We start from the raw sequence: 27226 nt of genomic DNA on the forward strand, positions 1-27226 counted from the left end.
GCCGCCACTGTAATACAATTATTAACCCCTAAACCTAAGTCTAACACTAACCCTAACACCCTCCTAACTTAAATATTAATTAAATAAATCTAAATAATATTTCTCTTATTAACTAAGTTAATCCTATTTAAAACTAACTACTTACCGTTCAAATAAACCCTAATATAGATACAATATAAATAATAATTATATTGTAGCTATTTTAGGATTTATTTTTATTTTACAGGCAACTTTCAATTTATTTTAACTAGGTACAATAGCTATTAAATAGTTATTAACTATTTAATAGCTACCTAGTTAAAATAAAGATAAATTAACCTGTAATATAAAAACTAACAATTACACCTAACACTACACTATACTTTAATAAATTATTTCTATTTAAAACTAAATACTTACCTGTAAAATAAACCCTAAGATAGCTACAATATAATTAATAATTCCATTGTAGCTATTTTAGGATTTATATTTATTTTACAGGTAACTTTGTATTTATTTTAGCTAGTTAGAATAGTTATTAAATAGTTATTAACTCTTTAACAGCTACCTAGCTAAAAGAAATACAAAATTACCTGTAAAATAATTCCTAACCTAAGTTACAATTAAACCTAACACTGCACTATCATTAAATTAATTAAATAAATTACCTACAAATAACTACAATTAAATACAATTAAATAAACTAACTAAAGTACAAAAAATAAAAAAAGCTAAGTTACAAAAAATAAAAAAAATAAGTTACAAACATTTAAAAAATATTATAACAATTTTAAGCTACTTACACCTAATCTAAGCCCCCTAATAAAATAACAAAGCCCCCAAAATAAAAAAATGCCCTACCCTATTCTAAATTAAAAAGTTCAAAGCTCTTTTCCTTACCAGCCCTTAAAAGGGTCTTTTGCAGGGCATGCCCCAAAGAATTCTGCTCTTTTGCCTGTAAAAGAAAAATACAACCCCCCCAACATTAAAACCCACCACCCACATACCCCTAATCTAACCCAAACCCCCCTTAAAAAACCTAACACTACCCCCCTGAAGATCATCCTACCTTGAGTCGTCTTCAGCCAGCCGACCATCGATGGAACCGAAGAGGAGATCCGGAGCGGCAGAAGTCATCATCCAGGCGGCACTGAAGAAGTCTTCCATCCCATAGAAGTCTTCATCCAGGCGGCGTCTTCAATCTTCATCCATCCGGAGCGGAGTTCCGATCAGCCAATAGAATGCAAGCTCAATCTGATTGGCTGATTGGATCAGCCAATCGAATTGAACTTCAATCTGATTGGCTGATTCAATCAGCCAATCAGATTTTTCCTACCTTAATTCCGATTGGCTAATAAAATCCTATCAGCCAATCGGAATTGAAGGGACGCCATCTTGAATGACGTCCCTTAAAGGAATATCCATTCGTCGTTAGTCGTCGGGAAGAAGAGGATGGCTCCACATCGGCTCGTCTGAAGATGGCTCCGCTCCGCTCCGGATGGATGAAGACTGAAGACGCTGCCTGGATGAAGACTTCTATCAGATGGAAGACTTATTCAGCGCCGCCTGGATGATGACTTCTGGCGCTCCGGATCTCCTCATCGGTTCCATCGATGGTCGGCTGGCTGAAGACGACTCAAGGTAGGATGATCTTCAGGGGGGTAGTGTTAGGTTTTTTTAAGGGGGGTTTGGGTTAGATTAGGGGTATGTGTATGGTGGGTTTTAATGTTGGGGGGGGTTGTATTTTTCTTTTACAGGCAACAGAGCAGAATTCTTTGGGGCATGCCCCGCAAAAGGCCCTTTTAAGGGCTGGTAAGGTAAAAGAGCTTTGAACTTTTTAATTTAGAATAGGGTAGGGCATTTTTTTATTTTGGGGGGCTTTGTTATTTTATTAGGGGGCTTAGATTAGGTGTAAGTAGCTTAAAATTGTTGTAATATTTTTTAAATGTTTGTAACTTATTTTTTTATTTTTTGTAACTTAGCTTTTTTATTTTTTGTACTTTAGTTAGTTTATTTAATTGTATTTAATTGTAGTTATTTGTAGGTAATTTATTTAATTAATTTAATGATAGTGTAGTGTTAGGTTTAATTGTAATTTAGGTTAGGATTTATTTTACAGGTAATTTTGTATTTCTTTTAGCTAGGTAGCTATTAAATAGTTAATAACTATTTAATAACTATTCTAACTAGCTAAAATAAATACAAAGTTACCTGTAAAATAAATATAAATCCTAAAATAGCTACAATATAATTATTATTTATATTGTAGCTATATTAGGGTTTATTTTAAAGTTAAGTATTTAGTTTTAAATAGGATTAATTTATTTAATAAGAGAAATATTATTTAGATTTATTTAATTAATATTTAAGTTAGGGGGGTGTTAGGGTTAGACTTAGGTTTAGGGGTTAATAATTTTATTACAGTGGCTGCGGTGTAGGGGGGGCAGGATAGTGGTTAATAAACTTATTATAGGTGGCGACGGTGTAGGGGGGCAGATTAGGGGTTAATAAGTTTAATATAGGTTGCGGCAGGGTCCGGGAGAGGCGGTTTAGGGGTTAAACTATTTATTTAGTTGCGGCGAGGTCCGGGATCGGCAGGATAGGGGTTAATAACTTTATTATAGGTGGCAACGGTATAGGGGGCAGGATAGGGGTTAATAGGTATCATGTAGGTGTCGGCGGGGTCTGGGAGCGGCGGTTTAGGGGTTAATACATATATTATAGTTGCGGCGGGGACTGGGAGCGGCGGTTTAGGGGTTAACATATTTATTACAGCTTGCGGTGGGCTCCGGGAGCGGCGGTTTAGGGGGTAATAACTTTATTTAGTTGCGGCGGTGTAGGGGGGGACAGATTAGGGGTTAATATGTATAATGTAGCTTGCGGTGGGCTCCGGGAGCGGCGGTTTAGGGGGTAATAACTTTATTTAGTTGCGGCGGTGTAGGGGGGGACAGATTAGGGGTGTTTAGACTCGGGGTACATGTTAGGGTGTTAGGTGTAGACAGCTCCCATAGGAATCAATGGGATGTCTGGCAGCAGCGAACATGAACTTTCGCTATGGTCAGACTCCCATTGATTCCTATGGGATCCGCCACCTCCAGGGCGGCGGTTTGAAAACTAAGTACGCTGGGCCGGAAAAGTGCCGAGCGTACCTGCTAGTTTTTTGATAACTAGCAAAAGTAGTCAGATTGTGCCGCACTTGTGTGCGGAACATCTGGAGTGATTTAAGAATCGATCTGTGTCGGACTGAGTCCGGCGGATCGAAGCTTACGTCACAAAATTCTACTTTTGCCGGTATCTAGGGCTTGATAACTAAGGCGAATCAGCCTCGCCACAAATATGCTGCAGAATTCCAGCGTATTTGAGGTTGACGGCTTGATAACTACCCCCCATTATATATCAGCAAAAAAATAAAACTTAAATTGATGCACTTCCAGCTAATTACATGGAGTGGTAAGGAAGGATGACTGTTAAAACATAACTTTTACCACTAGTTTTGTAAAAATATATAGATAACCCGAGAGAAAGTGAAAATAACTTTGCAATTTATTTCTGCTATCAAATTTACATAAATCTCTAGTACTCCTTGGTGGCGGACAGCAATCATCCTGACTGGATACAATCGGGATGATTGACACCCCCTGCTGTGCAGGGGGCGGCATTGCACAAGTATTTCACCAGAAATGCTTGTGCAATGTTAAATGAAGACAGCGTATGCTGTCGGCATTTAGCTATGTCGGGCGGACATGATCCGCTACAGCGGATAATGTACGCCCGACACTTAATAAATCTAACTCAATGTGTGTAAAATGACGTCTGCTGTATCTCATTATGGTTTTGCGTATGCTTTACAACTTAGATCCCATTGTATATCTGCCCTGCTCTAAACCTTCTTGGTGATTACTGGGAGGTGCAGGTGACAGATTGGGTGTAGTTGTTTTGGCCTGGTGTTGATACCTAAATATGCTGTACACTATCATGTACTCCTTTATGATTTCTACTGTATTCTCCTAGCTGTGACCGGTCACTTCAATTTTAGATACTATTGTTTATTAGTGGAGATATTTGGTTTTCTCAGTTTCTTACATTTGTGAGCATCCCACAACTATTTTCAATTTGTTGCTTACTATTTTTGTGGAAATAAATTATTTTTTTATTTTTCTCCACAAAAAGAGTGCTGTAGTCCCAGTCATTTTTAGACAAATGTTTGGATTTGTCTGTTCTTTTCTTTTTATGTATTATTGTATGGGTTTGCACCATTAGCCTTTATGTAGGCACTTAAGAACCCTTGACATACGTTATATCCTAAGGTTCATAATATTAAGAGAACTAGATTGGCCTGCCTATATATATATATATATATATATATATATATATTATGTGTATTAAAAAAAACTTTGCAATATATTGTCATTATTTATTTTTCCTCCTTTCATGTAATTTAGCTCTGAACATTTTGCATTTTCTTATTCACAGAACTTGAAATGAAGCCTACTGGCTTCGCAAGGCTATCTGTGCTACATAGCTTTTCCTAATTGCCTTTAGCTGATAACAAAACAATGCACTTTATAGTGACTTAATGACCATGGCTAGCCTTGTTGATTGTAGACTCAAGCCTGGATTGGCTCTTCCAAATAAGGCAAATGGTGGGTGGAGTTTGGCTTTCAAAAAAACAATTGCAGAAAACAATGTTAGTTTATTTTGATAATTTTCAACTTGATTCATATGTTATTCCATAGCAACACAATAAAAAAGTGTCTTGTAATTAGAGGGTGTTTTCTGTCTTTTTAATGGTTTTGCCTCCACAAATGTCTGTGTTGTGTATATTTAGCTAGACTGTAGTGTTAAACTGTTTTCTAATTTGAGTGGTTTTATGAATTCAAGCAGCTGTTCATTTTATAAATTTAATTTTTTTTAATTATTATTATTATTATTATCAGGTATTTGTAGAGTGCCAACAGATTCTGCAGTGCTATAAACATAGGCGGTATACAAGGTAACATTTATAGGCGGTCAAATGGGTAGAGGCCCCTGTCGAGAGTTGCACTGTTGTAATTGACTTATGCTGGTGATCTACAAACAGCTGGGCTCATAGGCTTACATGCTAATGGATTCAAGGGGATAGCACTGGAGTTAGGAAAGGTTAGTGTAGGTTGTATGCATCCCTGAATAGTACAGTCTTTAAGCAGCGCTTGAAGCTTTCAAAACTAGGCGAGAGTCTTGTGGAGCGAGGCAGAGAGATACACAAGATGGATGCCAGTCTGGAGAAGTCCTGAAAATGGGAATGCGAGGAAGTAACAAGAGAGGAAGAGATCGTGGGTAGAGCGAAGGGGTCAGGAGAGTATCTGGAGACAAGGTCTGAGATGTAGGGGGGAGCAGTGCAGTTGAAGGCCTTGTATGTTAGAGTGAGAATTTTGTGTTTAAGCCTGGAGGCAAGAGGAAGCCAGTGAAGGGATTGGCAGAGAGGTGCAGCAGATGAAGAGTGATGTGTAAGGAAGATTAGCCTGGCAGAGGCATTTATTATGGATTGTAAAGGAGCTAGGCAGCAGCTAGGGAGACCAAAGAGGATGGAGTTGAGGTAATCGAGATGGGAAAGGATGAGAGAGTGGATTAGAATCTCAGTTGTGTCTTCTGAAAGGAAATGACTAGTTTTAGAGATGTTTTTAAGGTGGAAGTGGCAGGCTTTAGCCAAGGACTGAATGTGAGGAGTGAAAGAAAGTAAGATCTGAGTCAAGTGTGACCCCAAGAAATAGAGTATGTGTGGTAGGGGTAATAATGGAGTTATCAACAGCTATTAAGAAGTTGGGGGTGGAGTTTTTTGAAGAAAGGGGGAAAATAAGAAGCTCCATTTTGGAGAGATTTAGCTTAAGGTTGTGAGAGGACACCCAAGATGAGATATGAGAAAGACAGTACATGACACAGGTTTGCACGGAAGTAGATAGGTCTGGTGCAGAGAGGTAGATTTGGGTGTCATCGGCATACAAATGGTATTGAAACCCATGGGGCTTTATTAAGGAGCCTAAAGATGATGTGTAGATTGAGAAAAGAAGGGGACCGAGGACAGAGCCTTGGGGTACCCCAACAGAAAGTGGTAATTGGGCAGAGCATGCCCCAGAGAAGGCTACACTAAAATTATGGTTAGACAAATAGGAAGATAACCATGAGAGAGCTGTGTTGCAAATGCTGAAGGATTGGAGGGTTTGGAGCAAAAGAGGGTTGTTGACAGTATCCAAGGCTTCAGACAGATCAAGGAGGATAAGCAAAGAGAAGTGGCCTTTGGATTTAGCTGTAAGTAGGTAATATGTAACCTTAACAATTGCTGTCTCTGTGGAGTGGTGGGGGCGAAATCCAGATTGCAGTGGGTCAAGGAGGGAGTTTAATGTAAGGGCATGGGATAGACATACATATACTAGCTTTTCGAGATACTTAGAGGCAAGAGGGAGTGAGGAAATAGAACAGTAGTTGGATGGGGAGGTTGGATCGAGAGAAGGTTTTTTTGAGTATAGGTGTGACCAGTGTGTGTTTAAGAGATGAGGGAAATATACCAGTGCTGAGGGAGAGGTTGAAGATGTGTGTGAGTATAGGGGTAAGGGTAGAAGAGAAGGTGGGGAATAGCTGTTGTGAGGGGATGAGGTCAAGGGGACAGGTAGTGAGGTGAGAGGATAGTAAAAATGCAGAAACTTCATCCTCTGTAACAGGGGCAAAAGAGATAAATTTATGGCTATGTGGGTTTTGAATGATAGTGGGGTTTTCAGGGGGTTTGAGACTGGTAGCATGTTGAGAGCTGATTTCATTTCTGATGGAGTCTATTTTGTTATTGAAATATTTGGCAAAATCTTGAGCTGACAGAGAAATTATAGTAGGAGGTGGGGGTGGGCGGAGAAGAGTATTGAACGTGCAGAACAGACGTTTTGGGTTTGAAGAAAGAGTAGAGATAAGAGTGGCGAAGTAATGTTGCTTATATAGATTAAGGGCAGAATAGTAAGCGTTCAAGATGAACTTGTAGTGAAGAAAGTCAGCTTAACTCCGAGATTTTCTCCAGTGTCGCTCAGCAGTACGAAAACATCTGCGTAGGTACCATGTCAGAGGAGTATACCAGGGCTGAGGATGAGTGTATGATTTCCGAGCTATGGTATGTGGGGCCAGATTGTCAAGGACCGATGTAAGGGTGGAGTTATAGTGGCAGATAGATTCATCAGGGCAGGAAAAGGAGGGGATGGAAGAGAGGAGAGGTTCGAGAGAGCTAGCGAGCTATTTCTGATCTAATGACTTGATGCTTCTGGGAAGTTTGGTGTGGGAGATAGAAGGAGGGAGAGTTGTAGGGAGGGAAGTGGTGTTACAAGTGATGAGATGATGGTCAAAAAAAGAGGAAAAGGGGAGTTTGTGAAGTTTGAGATAGTGCATCGATAATTAAAAATCAGATCAAGGGAGTGACCATCTTTGTGAGTGGGAGAGTCAGTCCATTGAGACAGGCCGAAAGAGGAAGTGAGTTACAGAAGTTGTTTTGCAGAGGAGGCAGTGGGGTTGTCAACGGGGAGGTTGAAGTCACCAAGAATGAGGGCAGGGGTGTCTGAGGAAAGGAAATTAGGTAGCCAGGTAGCAAAGTTATCTAGAAATAGATGGATAGAAGTGAGCTTGTTGCAAACAGAGTGAGAGTTCCAGAGAGCACAAGTGAAGGGGTGGAGGCTTTAGATGCAAGAAGAATGAGATTAAGGTTACCAAAGTTTTGTTTTTGAAGTCTTTTGAAAGGCACACATGGGTGTGAAAGGCTAGGAAGTTGTGGGGGACCAGGATTAGGAGATGTCACCAGCAGCTAGTATTAGCAAGAGGGAGAGTGACATGTGATGAGATGCAGATTTGCAGTAATGTTTTTGGGATGAGGTGCAAGGGGGAGAGAGAGTCTTTAGGAATGTGTGAAGTTCATGAATACAAAAGTAAGGTGAGATTAAGAGAGATGGGCTAATGAGCAGTGCAGGTAATGAGCAGTGCAGGTGGTGAGGAGGAAGGAGTAATTTAGTGAAGTAGTTTGTTATAGAGACAAAATTTGGCAAAAATGAATATAAAGATATAGTTCATTTTTTCAAAATAGTCAAACCGTGGATAAAACACAGAATTACAACAGAACTTGCCTTGTAACTTGCCCAATCCTTGTTGAATTCTTGTATAATTATTCTGCCCAAATCTTAGTGCCTCACTTATAAATGTTCAGTTAAGAAATGTGAACAGATGATGTTACAATACTGCAATGCTCACCCCAGCAATGCTTTCCCCATAGCAGTGTTAAATTTATAGGCCAGAGCATTCAGCTGATTGCAATATATTAGATAATGACATGATCAAAGACAGTCAAAAGGCTAATTGGGAAAATTTGTTTCAGGGTGAGATAAGTTGAGAAAACAGACAATATAATTGGAAGGAGGCTGGGGTTATACCATTAGTGGAATTATAAATTTAGGAAGTATCACAAGTATTGACAAGGTTTGAACATTGCATAGATAAATTTAAGAAAACCTAAAATCGCGTGCTGCCATATTTTTACAGGGATGCTAATAGAGTTAAAATGATGCCTCTACTAGGTCTTGTAACATTTGACTACAGCATAAAGGAATATGGAACAGTTTGAGATTGTAAAATAAAATGTTTCATAATGTGTAGTAAAAAAAATCTTTGCATTATGTTTTCATTATTTACTTAGACCGATTTTGTTGTAATTTAACTCTGACAACCCTGTCCCTAATTAGCCCTAGCAGAAGCGATAAGATACTGCAAAGTAATGGTAGCTTAGTTATCAAAAAGAGTGACTAGCCTATAGCAAAAAGTGCTCCAAACGGAAAATGGTGTAGAGAGTTTGGGCTTTGAAAAACAAATTAAGCAAACAAAATGTATTCAGGATTTTTTCTCTGATATGTTAAAGGGATAGTAAAGTACAAATTAAACTTTCTAGCTACAGATAGGGCATGTAATTTTAAACAACTTCTTTCTAATTTACTTTTTATTTTTATTTTATTAAGGACATAACAAATACATTTCCAGTATGCAGTACAGATATGTTGAATATGTTTGTCATATTCTATGATATTAGATTGTACTCCTAAAGATGCAGTCCTCATTTTCAATCCCTTTAAACTCAATTGGTCACTCTTGGACCTACAGTGAAGTAGTGTTATAGGAGCTAGGGATTTAATATAGACAAACAGAAAAACTAAAGAATAAACAAAAATAAAAGTTTGCATCTTAAAATAATATGTTACAGTAACACGGTACATTGAACAAAACCTGAAACTAAAGATGCAAACAGCCAGAACTGTAAAAATCAACATAATGCCCAGGACTGTTAATAAGGTGTATAAAAGAAAGATTTGAAGAACATTACTGCTCAATGGTTATACAACTTTGTTATTCCCAAATTGTCAAACGGTGGTGAATAATTTGCTGTTGTGGATAATTACTTCATGTAGGAGAAGACTTTGAATGCTCTGGTTATTCGTTACATGTGTATTCTATCTTCTAAGCTATCAGATATGTGTTGGTGCCACCTCTACAAAATACGTGTGTTCCCCTTCAAGTGCCACCTCGGCCGCCGTCCGCGCCCATGGGCTTAATATATAAGTAAGTGGTATACGCCATCGATTTAACCCCTAAAATAAAGTATCAACTTATTAGACAAGTGTAAGTGGGTTGGATGCTGCTTCAACTAAACTATAAGCAGCGTCTCCCTCTTTATGTGTTAAATTTTTTAAATATGGGATGTTGCATTTATGTGTGCGTGAGCAGTATATATTTAAGTCATGCAGGCCTTTACTAATCACTAATCATTGCAGGTAAAACATTAATATTTTCCAGCATAAGATGTTCTAACTATGTTATCCTGTAAATAAAACAAAAAACAAAACAATAAACCTACATTCAATATTTGCATATTATACTTTTTGTTGTATAGGGTTGTGAATATAAAGGCAGGGTTAATATGAACCAGACAAGGTGTTATTTGACAAAGCCATTAAAACATCAATATCTTCCAACATTTAACACCCTGACAGTTATACATTACGGTTATTCTTTTAACCCCCAGAGTTATCCTGTGTTAAGTACATAGCTTTGGCCTCCTCAAAATAAGTAGCTGGGAAAGAATTAACCCTTCTTTCAGCTGGATTGCTTTTCTGAATGATATGTTGGCAGAAGATGTTCCCGGAGAGTTTCAAAAACACATTGAGCCGTATGGTGCACTAATGTTTCCAACCTGCAGTGTGAGGTTTAAAGTAGCGTCCAGAGGGTCCTTAGGAAACAGAGGGACCAGTGTCTCCAACCCCATGGCCTCCCCAAATTCCAGAGGCAGCTGCTCCATTTGTGATTTCAGTCCTGGCCGTAAAGTCAGACCTGCTGTACCGGAAATATCCCAAAGTGAATTTTTATTTAAAGGTGCTTCCCACTCATTTCCGGTGGAACTAGTAATAATGATTCCCGAAGCTTTCGTTGAATTGCTGCTTGACAGTATACCGGGTGCCGATATGAGGTGTTAGGTGATTTTTTTCCTGCTCCGGGTGGTCTGATTGTGAGAAAGGGGATGTGGCTTGCATGCTTTCCCAGCACAGATTGTCCGTAGGCATACGTTATCGTTTGGTGTTGTCAGAAAGGATGAGGTTGTTAAGTAACTGGTTTGTTGAGAAAGTCGCCAATCTTCTGTAGGTTAAGTTGTTTGATCTCTCTGGGCCACAAGGGTATGTTGGGCCTGTATGCTGTAGGGTGCTGCAATGTCAGGTCCACCACTCTTGCTGATGGCGCTTTATCCATAAGGAGCTGAAGTTCTTGTTCAGAGGGCACTTTGTCTATTAAAGTTTGAAACAGAGCCTCTAGTTTGACACTCATTGAATCCTGTATGTTGGGATGATTTTCAAGCCATGTGGTGTCGTTAGGGTTCATTATTATTTCTTACTATGTTGTTGTATTAAGGCTTATTCCTGCTGGTTAATATGATGTGTGTTATGGGCAGTCTGGGGTGTTAAGGAAGGCTTTAATTATAACCAGTTCTTGCAGATTACCCCGGCAGGCCGGGGGGCGGATGTTGCCTATGAGTTTGCCACTGCAACAGGCCTCAGGTGTCCTTTTCTGTCTCAAGGGTCATCAATACAGCAATTTAGGGTGATATAAGCTTGCAGATTGTGTAAAGGTACGATATCAATCGTATTTATGGTAATTGCTTTGGTTATTGAATGATAACCGGCGGATTATGCTTTCCTCTCCTGGAGCTCCTGAAAGATGCAGCCGTTCAGAGCCGTACTTGGACATGCCCCTTTCTAATTTACTTTTAGCATCAAATTAGCTTTGTTCTCTTGGTATTCTTAGTTGAAATCTAAACCTAGGTATGCTTATATGTTAATTTCTAAGCCCTTGAAGACCTCCTCTTATCTGAATACATTTTACATTTGTTACAGATAGAGGGCATTAGTCCATATGTTTCATATAAATAACATTATGCTCACTCACGTGACGTTATTTAAGAGTCAGCACTAACTGCCTGAAATGCAAGCCTGTCAAAAGATCTGAGATAAGGAGGCAGTTTGCAGAGGCTTAGATACAAGGTAATCACAGCGGTATAAAGTATATTTCTTTAACAGGGTTGATTATGCAAAACTGGGGATTGGTAAATAAAGGGATTATCTATCTTTTTAAACAATAACATTTTTGGTGTTTACTATCCCTTTAATGTTTACAGAACAACAGAAAGCCTTGCTATGGTATGCTGTGCACTTTTAACTTATCTTCAATCTCATTATGATTCTCCATTTGAAGATAAAAATGTGATGCTCCTGTAGAAATGAACTGTTCAAGTGGTAAAGTATATGATTATCTGTTTGTTTACCATCCCAGTAATTAAACATTTACAGGAACATTGTAGTAACGAATTCAGTTTCAATGCACCTTCCCCCTTTTGCTTTTGAGTACTGCATTATAGAAGGTCCCTTAAAATAATGTTTTATGTAAATTGTATAGAAACAGTGTAATTTTGTGCTGCAAATAATATTTAGGGCTAGATTATGAGTGGAGTGGTAGTTTGCGTTTTCGCTCGCATGTTAACTTTGTTAGACAGAGGCTTTTTGCGTGTGTATTACAAGTTTAAAGTAAAACGTTTTTGACTGCATTATAAAACTTTTTCATGCAATTTGTATAACTTTTTATTGCAATTTTTTAAAATATTTTATTAGATAGTGTTATTATGAGTGTAAAAGTACTTTTAAATGTATTTTAATGTGTTTTGTGCAACTTTTTAGTCAAGCATAGCAGTTTAACCAGAGCTCTGAAGTTGTGCTAACCCAACGCACTTAAATTCAATTGCGCTCAAGTGAATGCATTTACTTTCAATTTGTACCTGGAACTTTGCTATTTGTTGTTGGATCCCCAACATATTGAAAATAAAGGTCACTTTGATTCCTGGAGATTTGGACTTTTCTTGCCTAACATAAACCCTACGACAGCTTGTTAGTAGCCCACATCAGTAAGTCTACAATGGTGTACTCATTTTCCCACCCTGGCGAATCATGGGATTCCTCAGAGATTTTTGGCCTGCCTACCCGCAAGTTGTAATACCCCTAGGCTACCACCCAGCGGGCATCCCTTCCCCATTCAACTCGGCCCTCACTTTTTCCCTTCTTTGCCAAATCGCTGTGCCACGAACAACTGCCATAGCTAGGGAATAAACACTGTATCTGAGTATGGGAGATTCGTTTAAGCAAGTTGTACAACTATCAGCACCAATTAGAGACTATAGTAAAGTTTGGGCTTACTTGAGAAAATAACCTGAAGGAACCCAAAGGGGGTTGTGCCTCAAACTGCCTATCCTGCAACACTCCTACACAAGGGAGGGAGTGATGAAAACATTTTTTGGAACAGGAAGCAAATAGGGCTAAAATGGCTGACACTCAGATTTATACCAGGTAAATAACCACAGCCCACTTGCACTGTCAACAAAATGACAACACCAAAGCCACTCACATAGTTCAAGGAGGTCAACCCCAGGCTCACAAGGAGTCCTCCACTAACATTTCATGTGCAATGCATACATTATTTTATTAAACGTTTACATGGATTAATATAGGCAGCATACATAAAATAGTCCTTTAAAGCATGCATTGTCAAAACTAATGTAATCATAACTTCATACTTACTTCTCAATATCAGGAGTAGCGTTAAAAAAAAAAAAAAATAGTTTGCACTAGTACCAGTTTCAATTTTCATTTTGACACAACGCTTAATTTCCTTAAAGGGCATTATTTACTAGACATGTGCATGGGTGAAAAATTCAGTTTGTCCAAAAGATGAGTTTCAGATTTTTTTCAGATGTTCGGTTTGGCCGAATTTCGTCCATGCAAGCATTCGATTCAGAAAAATATTGGAATCAAATGTATTATTGTTATTTACAACGGGAACAGTTAATATAGACAATTAATATTAACACAATTTTACATTAAAGAATTTGAACAATTTAAAGAACCTATCTTTCAATGTTAAAAGAACATACAACTCCTGTATGGCTCTAAAATCCACCATTTAGTGCCTAAATGGCTATACCTAACATCAGTGATTAGTAATACTATGGCAGGGTTGCACAGTGGACAATGAAAAAAATAAATGGTAAGACCCCTGTACATCATTACAACCAAAAGTTATTATTAACCAAACAACATAACTCCTCCCATTCCTGCACTTTTTTTTTTTATTTGTCTGTTTGTATATCAAACTAATTGACAAATCAGCAAAATTTGGACAAATTTGAATTCATTTGAAGCCCAAAAGCAAATCTATATTTTCCATTCAACTTTCAAACTGTCAGGTGCTGTCGTTTAACTAGGTGTAAAAGAGGAAAATAAGCTTTTTGAGGCCTATTTTCTATTGAATTATTAAAGTTTGTAAGCAATTGAAGCTTTTATCCTTATTTTTAAAGAAATATTAAGAGCTGCCCCAAGCAAAGGCCTGATTGGAGTTATGTTCTTAATTATATTTCAATACATATTTACACACTGTATACAAATATAATCAAGCAAATAACTCCAACTAGGCCAATGCCTGGGGCAGAATTAAATATTAACTATAAAAATAAATTTAAAAATAAATTCTTTAAATTCTTTGATTATTTATTAGGTGACCACATCCCTCTACCTAGTATAAAAAACACCAAACTCCTAACAGTGCAACTAACTACTCTGTAGCCGATCACAAGTAAGGAGCGCGGGTGTTAACATTAATGTTTGTAATGTAAGGTCAGTTTATTATAGCAACAAACTTGTTATGGTGCAATTTTTAAGAAACTTGACATCGGATGGAAGCGTTAACACAATGTTAACTTACCCATACATGAAAAGACTGCAGGCATTGCACAAAATACGTCAATGGAAACAATAGTAAAATGGAGCCGTAAACTACTTTTAGCCGTCGGCAACTTTGGTAGCTTACAGCTCCATTTTTACCGACTCAATGGAAATAAGCCCTATGTGTTTATTGATTAAAAGGACAAACAAGTGCAAAAATAAAAGTTTTGTATGTGTTAGAATATTTTTATTTATTACTGCACTATTACTAGCTAAACACATCTGGTGAGCCAATGACAAAAGGCATATGTGTGTAGTCACCATTCACCAGTAAGCTTCATTTAGTGCATCAATGCTCTTGAGTCTTTGCTTTGTTCTCTTGGTATTATTCATTCAAAGCTAAACCTAGGTAGGCTCATATGCTAATTTCTAAGCCCTTGATGACCGTCTCTTATCTGAATGCCTTTGATAATTATTCAAAGTTAGAGGGTGTTAGTTCATGGGTGCCATATAGATAATAGTGTGCTAAATCCCGTGGAGTTACTTATGAGAGGAACTGATTGGCTAAACTGCAAGTCTGTCAAAAGAACTGAAATAAGGGGGCAGTCTGCAGAGGCTTAGATACAAGGTAATCACAGAGGTAAAAAGTATATTAATATAACCATGTTGGTTATGCAAAAATGGGGAATGGGTAATAAAGGGATTATCTATCTTTTTAAACAATAAAAATTCTGGAGTAGAATGTCCCTTTAATGGCTAGCTCAGGAAGCGCTGTTAGAGTACTCATTAGACACATACAGTGGGGCAAAAAAGTATTTAGTCAGCCACTAATTGTGCAAGTTCTCCCACTTAAGAAGATGAGAGAGGCCTGTAATTTTCATCATAGGTATACCTCAACTATGAGAGACAAAATGTGGAAACAAATCCAGACAATCACATTGTCTGATTTGGAAATAATTTATTTGCAAATTATGGTGAAAAACAAGTATTTGGTCAATATCAAAAGTTCATCTCAATACTTTGTTATATATCCTTTGTTGGCAATGACAGAGGTCAAACGTTTTCTGTAAGTCTTCACAAGGTTGTCACACACTGTTGCTGGTATGTTGGCCCATTCCTGCATGCAGATCTCCTCTAGAGCAGTGATGTTTTGGGGCTGTCGCTGCGCAACACAGACTTTCAACTCCCTCCAAAAGTTTTCTATGGGGTTGAGATCTGGAGACTGGCTAGGCCACTCCAGGAGGTGGCGTCACTACGGGGGTGCGGGCCGCACCTGGGTGACACCCTCCAGGGGGTGACACCAAAAATTTTTTTTTTTTTTTTTTAATTTTATTGAAATTCAAAGAAATACAATGTTGAGATGCATAGATTATTTTATTAGAGGCTGGCATTTGTGAACATTAGTGGGACTGGGTTGTTTGCCCCTTGAGCCAGTGCTGCAATTTCAACAAATAGTTTTCCTGGCTGATTTTGCTTGTTTGTACTTTGCTCCTCCCCTGCCAAATTTCACTATGAATGTTGTGGGCATGCCGTGGGGCTTGCAAAGTTGCGCTGCTAGCCTAAACCTGCCTGCCTATCTGTGCTCACTGCTCAGTGACATGCGGCCCAGGGCTGTGCACTGACAGACTTGGAACAGAGTCAGAGAGCAGAATTTTCATAGTTTGCACGGCTAAACCTTTTCTTCAGTGATTTATTTTAGAGTGCTCTGTTTATCTTTCATTTGATGTTCTGGTGAGCCAGGGAGCAGCTCTAGGCATGAGCTTCATAATTAATGCAGTGCAGTTTACATATTTTGTATGGGTGTGTCTGAGTTTTTGTGTCTCAGTGTTTTTGTGTGTGTGTTTTTGTGTGTGTGTCTGAGTGTGTTTCCGAGTGTTTGTGTGTGCATCTGAGTATGTTTTTAAGTGTGTCTGCGTGTTTGTATGTGTGTTTGCCTGTGTTTTTGTGTGTGTCTGCTTTCTGGGGGGGGTGACACCATGACTTACCGCACCGGGTGACACCAACCCTAGTGATGCCACTGACTCCAGGACCTTGAAATGCTTATTATGAAGCCACTCCTTTGTTGCCTGGGCGGTGTGTTTGGCATCATTGTCATGCTGAAAGACCCAGCCACGTTTCATCTTCAATGCCCTTGCTGATGGAAGGAGGTCTGCACTCAAAATATCACTATACATGGCCCCATTCATTCTTTCTTGTACACAGATTAGTCGTCATGTTCTCTTTGCAGAGAAACAGCCCCAAAGCATGATGTTGCCACCCCCATGCTTCACAGTAGGTATGGTGTTCTTTGGTTGCAACTCAGCATTCTCTCTCCTCCAAACACGACGAGTTGTGTTTCTACCAAACAGTTCTACTTTGGTTTCATCTGACCATATGACATTCTCCCAATCCGCTTCTGGATCATCCAAATGCTCTCTAGCATACTTCAGACGGGCCCGGACATGTACTGGCTTAAGCAGTGGGACACGTCTGGCACTGCAGGATGTCCCTGGCGGTGTAGTGTGTTACTGATGGTAGCCTTTGTTATGTAGGTCCCAGCTCTCTGCAAGTCATTCACTAGGCCCCCCCGTGTGGTTCTGGGATGTTTGCTCACCGTTCTTGTGATCATTTTGACCCCACGGGGTGAGATCTTACATAGAGCCCCAGATCGAGGGAGATTATTAGTGGTCTTGTATGTCTTCCATTTTCAATTATTGCTCCCACAGTTGATTTCTTCACACCAAGCTTCTTGCCTATTGCAGATTCAGTCTTCCCAGCCTGGTGCAGGTCTACAATTTTGTTTCTGGTGTCCTTTGACAGCTCTTTGGTCTTCACCATAGTGGAGTTTGGAGTGTGACTGTTTGAGGTTGTGGACAGGTGTCTTTTATACTGATAACAAGTTCAAACAGGTGCAATTAATACAGGTAATGAGTGGAGGACAGAGGAGCCTCTTAAAGAAGAAGATACAGGTCTGTGAGAGCCAGAAATCTTGCTTGTTTGTAGGTGACCAAATACTTATTTCTCTTGTAAGGTGTATCCAGTCCACGGGTTCATCCATTACTTGTGGGATATTCTCCTTCCCAACAGGAAGCTGCAAGAGGACACCCACAGCAGAGCTGTCTATATAGCTCCTCCCCTAACTGCCACCCCCAGTAATTCTCTTGCAGCTCTCGACAAGATAGGAAGTATCAAGAGATATGTGGTGACTTAGTGTAGTTTTACCTTCAATCAAAAGTTTGTTCTTGTTAAACGGTACCGGCGTTGTACTGTTTTACTCTCAGGCAGAATTTAGAAGAAGAATCTGCCTGGAGGTTGATGATCTTAGCGGTTTGTAACTAAGGTCCATTGCTGTTCTCAAGCATAACTGAAGAGTATGGGAAAGACTTCAGTTGGGGGAACGGTTTGCAGATTACCTGCTTTGAGGTATGTTCAGTATATTTATTTCTAGAGAGATGATAAGATCTAGAAAATGCTGACAGAGCCTTGTATAATTGAGGTAAGCCTGATGCAGTGATTTAACGACGACTGAGATCATGCTTACAAAAATAATTCATGTAATATTCATGTTAATACTCATATTTCTTAGTGACAAAACGTTTACATGTTATATAGAAAAAATGTTTTTTCTTTGAGGGGGATAAAACGTTTTTTTGGGGCCTAGTTTCCACATGGCTAGTCAGATATTCCTAGGAGTATTTTCTTAAGGCCCTCTGACACGAGTGCATGGTGGGAGTGGCCTATTTTCGTGCTCTAGATGCGCAGTTCTTATTCAGACTGAGACATCCAGCTTCCCTAAAGGAGTCCTCTGGCATCTGAGAACCACTATAGAGGGCTTATTCCTTTCCTAAATCGTATTTGAGGGCAGGTAGGAGCCACAGCAGAGCTGTGGCAAGGTGTTTAACTATTTATTAACTTTTTTTAACGTTTTTCAAATCCGGTTTGGGGCCTAAAGGGTTAATCATCCATTTGCAAGTGGGTGCAATGCTGCTTTAGTCCCTTATACACACTGTACAAATTTCAAAGAGTTTACTACTTTTTAACACTGTTTTGCAGTTTATCTGATATTTTTTTTCTCTTAAAGGCACAGTACCGTTTTAATTTAATTGCTGTTTCACATTTATTAAAGTGTTTTACAAGCTTGCTGGTCTCATTACTAGTCTGTTAAACATGTCTGACATAGAGGTAACTCCTTGTTCAATATGTTTAGAAGCCATTGTGGAACCCCCTCTTAGAATGTGTACCAAATGTACTGAAATTTATATAACTTATAAAGACCATATTATGGCATTTAAAGATTTATCACCAGAGGTTTCACAGACTGACAAAAGGGAGGTTATAAAACGTATTGGTGCACATCCAACCACTTAAGTCCACTCTTTCATGGCATATTTGTATATGCTTCTGTCTGCCAAATATACTTAAATAGCTTCTAATAAGATTGGGATAAACATCTCGCAATAATATTGGCTTATATTTGAGCTGCAAAAACAAATATACTTATATCTGCTAAATATACTTACATAGTTCAAATAGAATTGGGATTAACATCTCGCAATAATATTGACTTATATTTATGCTGCAAAAATTTTTATTATTTTTTTTGCTGTAAAAAATGCCTTTAAATGAAATGGGATCTTAGTCACACAATATGATCATATTCTGCTAAGCCAGTCACCACTTACAAGGTGTCCCATAGTAGACTGGTCCTAACACTAACCAGTTTCCACACTGCAGCAAGTCATGTCTACACAGTGAAAAGCTTTCTAGCTTATTAAATATATTTATCTGGAACACACCTGGGCTGGGTGGCGTGCATTAACCAAAGGGGAGGGATTTGGTCAGCTCCCTATTTAAGAGATACAACAAAGGTTTTTTTTTTGGTTAAGCACACCACAAAAGGACTGTTTAATCTTAACACACATATTGTGGGAGTGCTACCAAAGTGACCAAAACAATTACCAGTCTACTATGGGACACCTTGTAAGTCAGGTCAGGTTATCAAAGCTTCTAACTTTCTGCCGGGCTCTTCATTCCACTTCTCGGCCGTCAGTGGCTCAGTGTATGGAAGTAATCGGCCTTATGGTAGCGGCAATGGACATAGTTCCGTTTGCCCGCCTACATCTCAGACCACTGCAACTTTGCATGCTCAATCAATGGAATGGGGACTACACAGATTTGCCCCCTCTGCTAAATCTGGATCAAGAGACCAGGGATTCTCTTCTCTGGTGGTTATCTCGGGTCCATCTGTCCAGGGGAATGAGTTTCCGCAGGCCAGAGTGGACTATAGTGACAACAGATGCCTGCCTTCTGGGCTGGGGCGCAGTCTGGAACTCCCTGAAGGCTCAGGGTTCGTGGACTTGGGAGGAAGCCCTCCTTCCAATAAACATTCTGGAACTGAGAGCGATATTCAATGCTCTTCAGGCTTGGCCTCAACTAGCTGCAGTCAGATTAATCGGATTTCAGTTGGACAATATCATGACTGTAGCCTATATCAACCATCAGGGGGGAACAAGAAGCTCTCTGGCAATGTTGGAGGTTTCAAAGATAATTCTATGGGCAGAGGTTCACTCTTGCCATATCTCAGCTATCCATATCCCAGGAGTAGAGAACTGGGAGGCGGATTTTCTAAGTCGGCAGACTTTTCATCCGGGGGAGTGGGAGCTCCATCCGGAGGTATTTGCCCAGCTGATCCAAATATGGGGCAAACCAGAACTGGATCTGATGGCGTCTCGTCAGAACGCCAAGCTTCCTTGTTACGGGTCCAGGTCAAGGGATCCCCAGACAGCGCTGATAGATGCTCTAGCAGTGCCCTGGTCCTTCAGCCTGGCTTATGTGTTCCCACCATTTCCTCTCCTCCCTCATCTGATTGCCAAGAACAAACAGGAGAGAGCTTCTGTGATTTTGATAGCACCTGCGTGGCCCTAGCAGGGCTTGGTATGCAGATCTGGTGGACATGTCATCCTTTCCACCATGGACTCTGCCACTGAGGCAGGACCTTCTACTCCAAGGCCCATTCAAACATCCAAATCTAATTTCTCAGCGGCTGACTACTTGGAGATTGAACGCTTGATTTTATCAAAACATGGTTTCTCCGAGTCGGTCATTGATACCTTGATTCAGGCTCGAAAGCCTGTTACCAGGAAAATCTATCATAAGATATGGTGTAAATATCTTCATTGGTGTGAATCCAAGGGTTACTCTTGGAGTAAGGTCAGGATTCCTAGGATATTATCCCTTCTCCAAGAAGGATTGGAGAAGGGATTGTCAGCTAGTTCCTTAAAAGGACAGATTTCTGCTCTTTCTATTCTTCTGCACAGGCGTCTGGCAGATGTTCCAGACGTTCAGGCGTTTTGTCAGGCTTTAATTAGAATCAAGCCTGTGTTTAAACCTGTTGCTCCACCATGGAGTTTAAATTTGGTTCTTAAAGTTCTTCAAGGGGTTCCGTTTGAACCTCTGCATTCCATAGATATCAAGCTTTTATCTTGGAAAGTTCTGTTTTTGGTAGCTATCTCTTCGGCTCAAAGAGTTTCAGAGTTATCTGCCTTACAGTGTGATTCCCCTTATCTGATCTTCCATGCAGATAAGGTAGTTTTGCGTACCAAACCCTGTTTTCTTCCTAAGGTGGTATCTAATAAGAATATCAATCAGGAGATTGTTGTTCCATCACTGTGTCCTAATCCTTATTCAAAGAAGGAATGTCTATTACACAATCTTGACGTGGTTCGTGCTTTAAAGTTTTATTTACAAGCTACTAAAGATTTTCGTCAAACATCTGCATTGTTTGTTGTCTTCTCTGGACAGAAGAGAGGCCAAAAGGCTTTGGCATCTTCTCTTTCTTTTTGGCTGAGAAGCATAATCCGTTTAGCTTATGAGACTGCTGGCCAGCAGCCTCCTGAAAGAATTAAAGCTCATTCCACTAGAGCGGTAGCTTCCACATGGGCTTTTAAAAATGAGGCCTCTGTTAAACAGATTTGTAAGGCGGCGACTTGGTCTTCGCTTCATACTTTTTCTAAATTCTACAAATTTGATACTTTTGCTTCCTCGGAGGCTATTTTTGTGAGAAAGGTCTTGCAGGCAGTGGTGCCTTCCGTTTAAGTTCCTGCCTTGTCCCTCCCTTCATCCGTGTCCTAAAGCTTTGGTACTGGTATCCCACAAGTAATGGATGAACCCGTGGACTGGATACACCTTACAAGAGAAAACAAAATTTATGCTTACCTGATAAATTTATTTCTCTTGTGGTGTATCCAGTCCACGGCCTGCCCTGTCACTTTTAAGGCAGGTGTTTTTTATTTTTAAACTACAGTCACCACTGCACCCTATAGTTTCTCCTTTTTTCTTGCTTGTCTTCGGTCGAATGACTGGGGGTGGCAGTTAGAGGAGGAGCTATATAGACAGCTCTGCTGTGAGTGTCCTCTTGCAGCTTCCTGTTTGGAAGGAGAATATCCCACAAGTAATGGATGAACCCGTGGACTGGATACACCACAAGTGAAAGAAATTTATCAGGTAAGCATAAATTTTGTTTTTCCACCATAATTTGCAAATAAATTCTTTCCAAATCAGACAATGTGATTGTCTGGATTTGTTTCCACATTTTGTCTCTCATAGTTGAGGTATACATATGATGACAATTACAGGCCTCTCTCATCTTCTTAAGTGGGAGAACTTGCACAATTGGTGGCTGACTAAATACTTTTTTGCCCCACTGTATTATAAGTGGTGAGTTACATGATACGGTAAAGCACAATTCAAAATAGCACTTTAAAACCTTACTGATTTTTAATGACTTTAAGTAAACCATTAATATTAATAGTATAGTGTAGAACTATTTAAAGAACTTCAATACTTGTGCTTAAACAATATCCAACATGAATTTCTCTATGAGCCCTAATCCAAGTCTACTAAGTGAGGTCTTTTTACACACCTGCGCTATCAGATATCACAGTGCACCCTAGACTATCATTCAAGAGATAAAAAAAAGCTTTGGACTTTTACTAAAATGGAAGAAATAGAATTGATTGCATGTGTGTGGGAAAGCACAATAGGAGTCCACTTGTAATATATGCCTAAATGTTTTGTTTGCTTAATTTAAAACAGTTATTTTATTAGTCCAATTTGCATTATTTTATTTTCTCAGGAAATACCACTTAAATGTATCTTAAATACATTTGTCAACTCTTGTTTCCAGTGGATATAAATCAACTGCTGCTCTGATCAAGCAATCACTGTGTAGCATTTTTTAGGGTAGGGTTCTATATCTTGCAGGATTCACTCTGGTTTCTCTGGAGGTAATTTAAAGAGGCATGAAACACAGATTTTTTTTCCTGTTTCAGATAGCACATACAATTTTAAACAACTTTCCAGTTTACTTCTATTTTCTCATTTGTTCTCGTGTTATCCTTTGTTGAAAATCATACATAAGCAGGCTCAGGAGCTTGGGGATAGCGGCTGATTGGTGGATACCCATATATACCTTTTATCATTGGTTTACCAATGTATTCACCTAGCTCCGTCAATAAAGGATACCAAAAAAGAACAAAGCAAAATTTATGATAGGAAAGTCGTTTAAAATGCTCTATCAGAATTATGAAAGTAAAATTTTGTGCTTCATGTCCCTTTAAAAACAAACTTTTAAAAATTAGGTAGCAGAAAAGAGGGTAAAATAATGTTTTGCAAAGTTTTTTGATTTTTTTTAAACCACACATACATAGACATGTCTAAGAAAATACAATTTTAGTTTAAATTTCTTTTAGGACTACACTATAAAATATCAATAGACTGTAAAGACATTTTACTTGCAAAGAATAATCATCTGGTATCCCGGATACAATGAAGAATAATCACCTGGTATCCCGGATACAATGAAGAATACTCACCTGGTATCCCGGATACAATGAAGAATAATCATCTGGTATCCCGGATACAATGAAAAATACTCACCTGGTATCCCGGATACAATGAAGAATACTCACCTGGTATCCCGGATACAATGAAGAATAATCACCTGGTATCCCAGAAACGATGACAAATGTTTATTTTGGATAATTTCAAAAGGATTAAGAGAAAATATATATACTGTGTAAAGGAGCAATACTGATTTAGCAGAACTGAAAGAAAATTATATCCAGAAAAAAGTTAAATGATGGGGACAGTATGTGATTCAGTTTAAATCAGCATTTCAATCCATCCACTACCTAAATCATTAAATCATTCTGTTAGATCTTTTGATTGACATAATGTATTCATATTAAAATATCTGTTTTTCTTAATTTCAAAACAAAAATAAGATGTGTATTCAAAGTGAATTTTTTTTTAATTTTTTTTTTTTGGCAGAGTGCACAGATGCAGTTATAATTAAGCCAATTAAGCACCATTGGGGCCATTTATAAAGCAGCAGATGCTGCTTCTGAGCCCCTATCATTTCAGGTCCACCTGAAACGGAAGTTAAGAAGAAGCGGTCATAAGACTCCTTAACTTCTCTGCCACCTCTTAGGTGGCGGACTGAAATCATCCAGATCCGATCGGGATTATTGACAGCCCCTGCTAGTGGCTGATTGGCTGCCAGTGCAATGATAAATGCTGACAGTGTATGCTACAGCAAATCATGTCCGCTCGCCTCATAATAAATCTACCCCATCATTTCAAATTAATACAAATGTAATCATTTATGAGAAATCTAAAAGGAAAAAAGTTAAAAACAGGACACTTATGTTTTGTTCATGTGTGTACTGACCACAAATCGTATTCAGATGCATCCAAAAATATGAGACTGACCCTCTCTGTTCCAAGGAGTGACAACATCTCTCTACAGGAATTAATAGAGATTACAGCTTCAGCAAAGTCTTACAATATTGCCACTCATCTGCAATCACGATCGGGGGGGGGGGGGGGGGAATTGTATTTAAAGTGTGTTTATAAAACAGAAACTAAGACAGATATACATTTTCACTACAAGCAATACAGACACCCACCTTTCCTGCAACTTCAAATCTCTGTAAGTACATTCCACCCAACCCTCGCCTCCACCCCACCTTACTGTTTACCCATTTTTCTAACCTCTCCTTTTAATTGAGATCAGGTGAAAGTTCCCCTGACTGCAAAGTAACATACCCCATAACATATCACATACAGTAATTCTTTTGTATTCTACCCTTCCTAAAGCTATCACACATCTTAATAAAACAAAACATTTGTTATAGTAATGTAATTGTATTGTACCTTTATGATTGTAAGATACCTTTGTACAGTGTTGCATAAATTGTTGGCGCTTTATAAATAAACAATAATAAAAATAATGATAATAATAATAGTAAAACATAGACTGTGGGTTCGCTTAACTAAAAAATGGTTTCTGGGTAAGAACACTTCAAATAAAACATAGAAACATAGATATTGACGGCAGATAAGAGCCATAGGCCCAGCAAGTCTGCCCGACCTTACCTAACAGTATAAACTTATCTAGTTCGTAGGATAGCCCTATGCTTGTCCCATGCATTTTTAAAGTCCCTCACAGTGTTTGTTGCTACTACCTCTTGAGGAAGTTTATTCCATAAATCAATCACTCTTTCTGTAAAGAAGTGCTTCCTCAAATTACTTCTGAATCTACTACCCTTTAGCTTGAGCTCATGACCCCTTGTTCTTGAATTTTCCATTTTATGTAAAATACCCACAGCCTCAGTTTTACTAAACCCTTTAATGTACTTGAAAGTTGCTATCATATCACCTCTTTCCCTTCTCTCCTCTAAGCTATACATATTTAGGTCATTGAGCCTATCCTGGTAAGTTTTATTTTTTAGACCATGTACCATTTTGGTAGCCATCCTTTGCACAGATTCAAGTTTGTTAATATCCTTCTGAAGATATGGTCTCCAGAACTGCACACAATACTCAAGATGAGGCCTAACTAATGATCTATAAAGTGGCATAAGAACCTTACTATTTCTGCTGCAAATACCTCTACCAATACATCCAAGCATTCTGCTAGCCTTACTCGCTGCATTACTACATTGTTTACTAAGTTTTAAATCATCTGAAATAATAATTCCCAAGTCCTGTTCCTCGTCTGTAACAGTCAGTAAAGTGTCATTGAGTCTGTAATTAACATTTGGATTTTTCTTCCCTAAATGCATTATTTTACACTTTGCTGTGTTAAACTTTAGACCCCAGTCATTTGTCCAATCCTCCAATTGTTGTATATCACTTCTCATTTTGTCTACCCCCCCTGGAACATCCACTCTGTTGCAAATTTTTGTATCATCTGCAAAGAGACATACTTTCCCCTGTAGCCCTTTGCTGATATCGCAGATAAATATGTTAAACAAAACAGGCCCCAGAACTGACCCCTGAGGAACACCACTAGTAACAGCCCCCTCTGCTGAATGAACTCCATTTACTAAGACACTTTGTTTTCTGTCCTTAAGCCAGCATTTCACCCAGTTCACAATTTTTGAATCTAGACCAAGGAGATATAGTTTGTGAATAAGTTTATTGTGTGGGACGGTGTCAAATGCTTTGCTGAAATCTAGATATGCTACATCAACTGCTCCTCCCTTGTCTAATACTTTTGTTACATAATCAAAGAAGTCAATTAGATTAGTTTGACATGATCTCCCTGAAGTAAAACCATGCTGATTTTGGTCCTCTAAATTGTTTGTCTTTATGTAAGTCATAATTCTTTCTTTTAAGAGGCTTTCCATTAATTTCCCTACTACTGAAGTTAAACTAACTGGCCTGTAGTTGCCAGATTCTTCTCTACTGCCCTTTTTATGAAGGGGTATTACATTTGCTATTCTCCAATCATCTGGGACAGCTCCTGTTAATAGTGACTGATTAAACAGATCAGTTAATGGGACAGTTAGCACTGATCGAAGTTCTTTTAAAACCCTTGGATGAATATTATCAGGACCCACTGCCTTTGTAACATTTATTTTTGATAATGCTAACAAAACCTCATCCTCTGTAAAAAGATTACTGTTAAGCTTGTTTCTATTTTGCGTTGCATCCCTTAATGTAGACATTGTATCTTCACAATCTTTAGTGAAAACAGAACAGAAGTAATCATTGAGACAGTCTGCAATCTGCTTATCTCCTTCTATTATTCTACCATCAACTGATTTCAAATGATGCATATGTAAACTTAGTTCCACTGTAAATTTTATATATTTCAAACACTGTAAATTATTGCCACTAAAAAGTGAGACAGGTTTTGCTGAAAAGGTGTATTTAACATGGAAGGCAGTGCTTTGAATATTAGAAACTCGCAGTGATGTTTCAACCATCAAAATACAAGTTACACCCATGGAATGCCCATGAAATTCCCACGGAATCCTATATATTCATTATGTCTACAATCTACCTTTAAGAACAAACAAAAATAAATCCTTCCTATTAAACCTATAGGAGCTGTTGGGATATGTGTATATACAATGATTTATTTATATGTTTTAAATTGTATAATGTGATATGTTTTTTAAGTATTTTAGTGATTTGAAAAATGTTTTATTGATTTTTTTGTGTGTGTTTTTTATATAGGAAGAAGACTTATTTTTTGTGATATTAATATGTCATAGAAAATAGTATCCACAACTTTATAGTTTTAAATAACTGCATTATTTTTAACATTACAAAGTTAAAGAAATGCAGTTATGTAATACTATAAAGTCGCAAATACTGTTGTCTATGACATATTAATACCATTAAAAACAAATCTTCTTTAAAAAAACATGCAAAAAGAATAAATAAAACCTTTTTCAAATCACAATAGTTAAGATACAACTTATTGCATTACACAATAGACTATGAATGAATAAATAAATCATTGCATACACATATATAATATACCCACATCCCTACAGCTCCTAAAGGTATTTCTTGCATGTCCTACTTTTACTAAAAATCCCGAAATTGCCATTAGTCACACTGCAACCTAACTCCACTACTCAACCCTAAAGTGCAATTAGTTCCGCCTCTAA

The sequence above is a fragment of the Bombina bombina genome, chromosome 7 (assembly GCF_027579735.1).
Source record: "Bombina bombina isolate aBomBom1 chromosome 7, aBomBom1.pri, whole genome shotgun sequence".
Taxonomy (NCBI): Eukaryota; Metazoa; Chordata; class Amphibia; order Anura; family Bombinatoridae; genus Bombina; species Bombina bombina.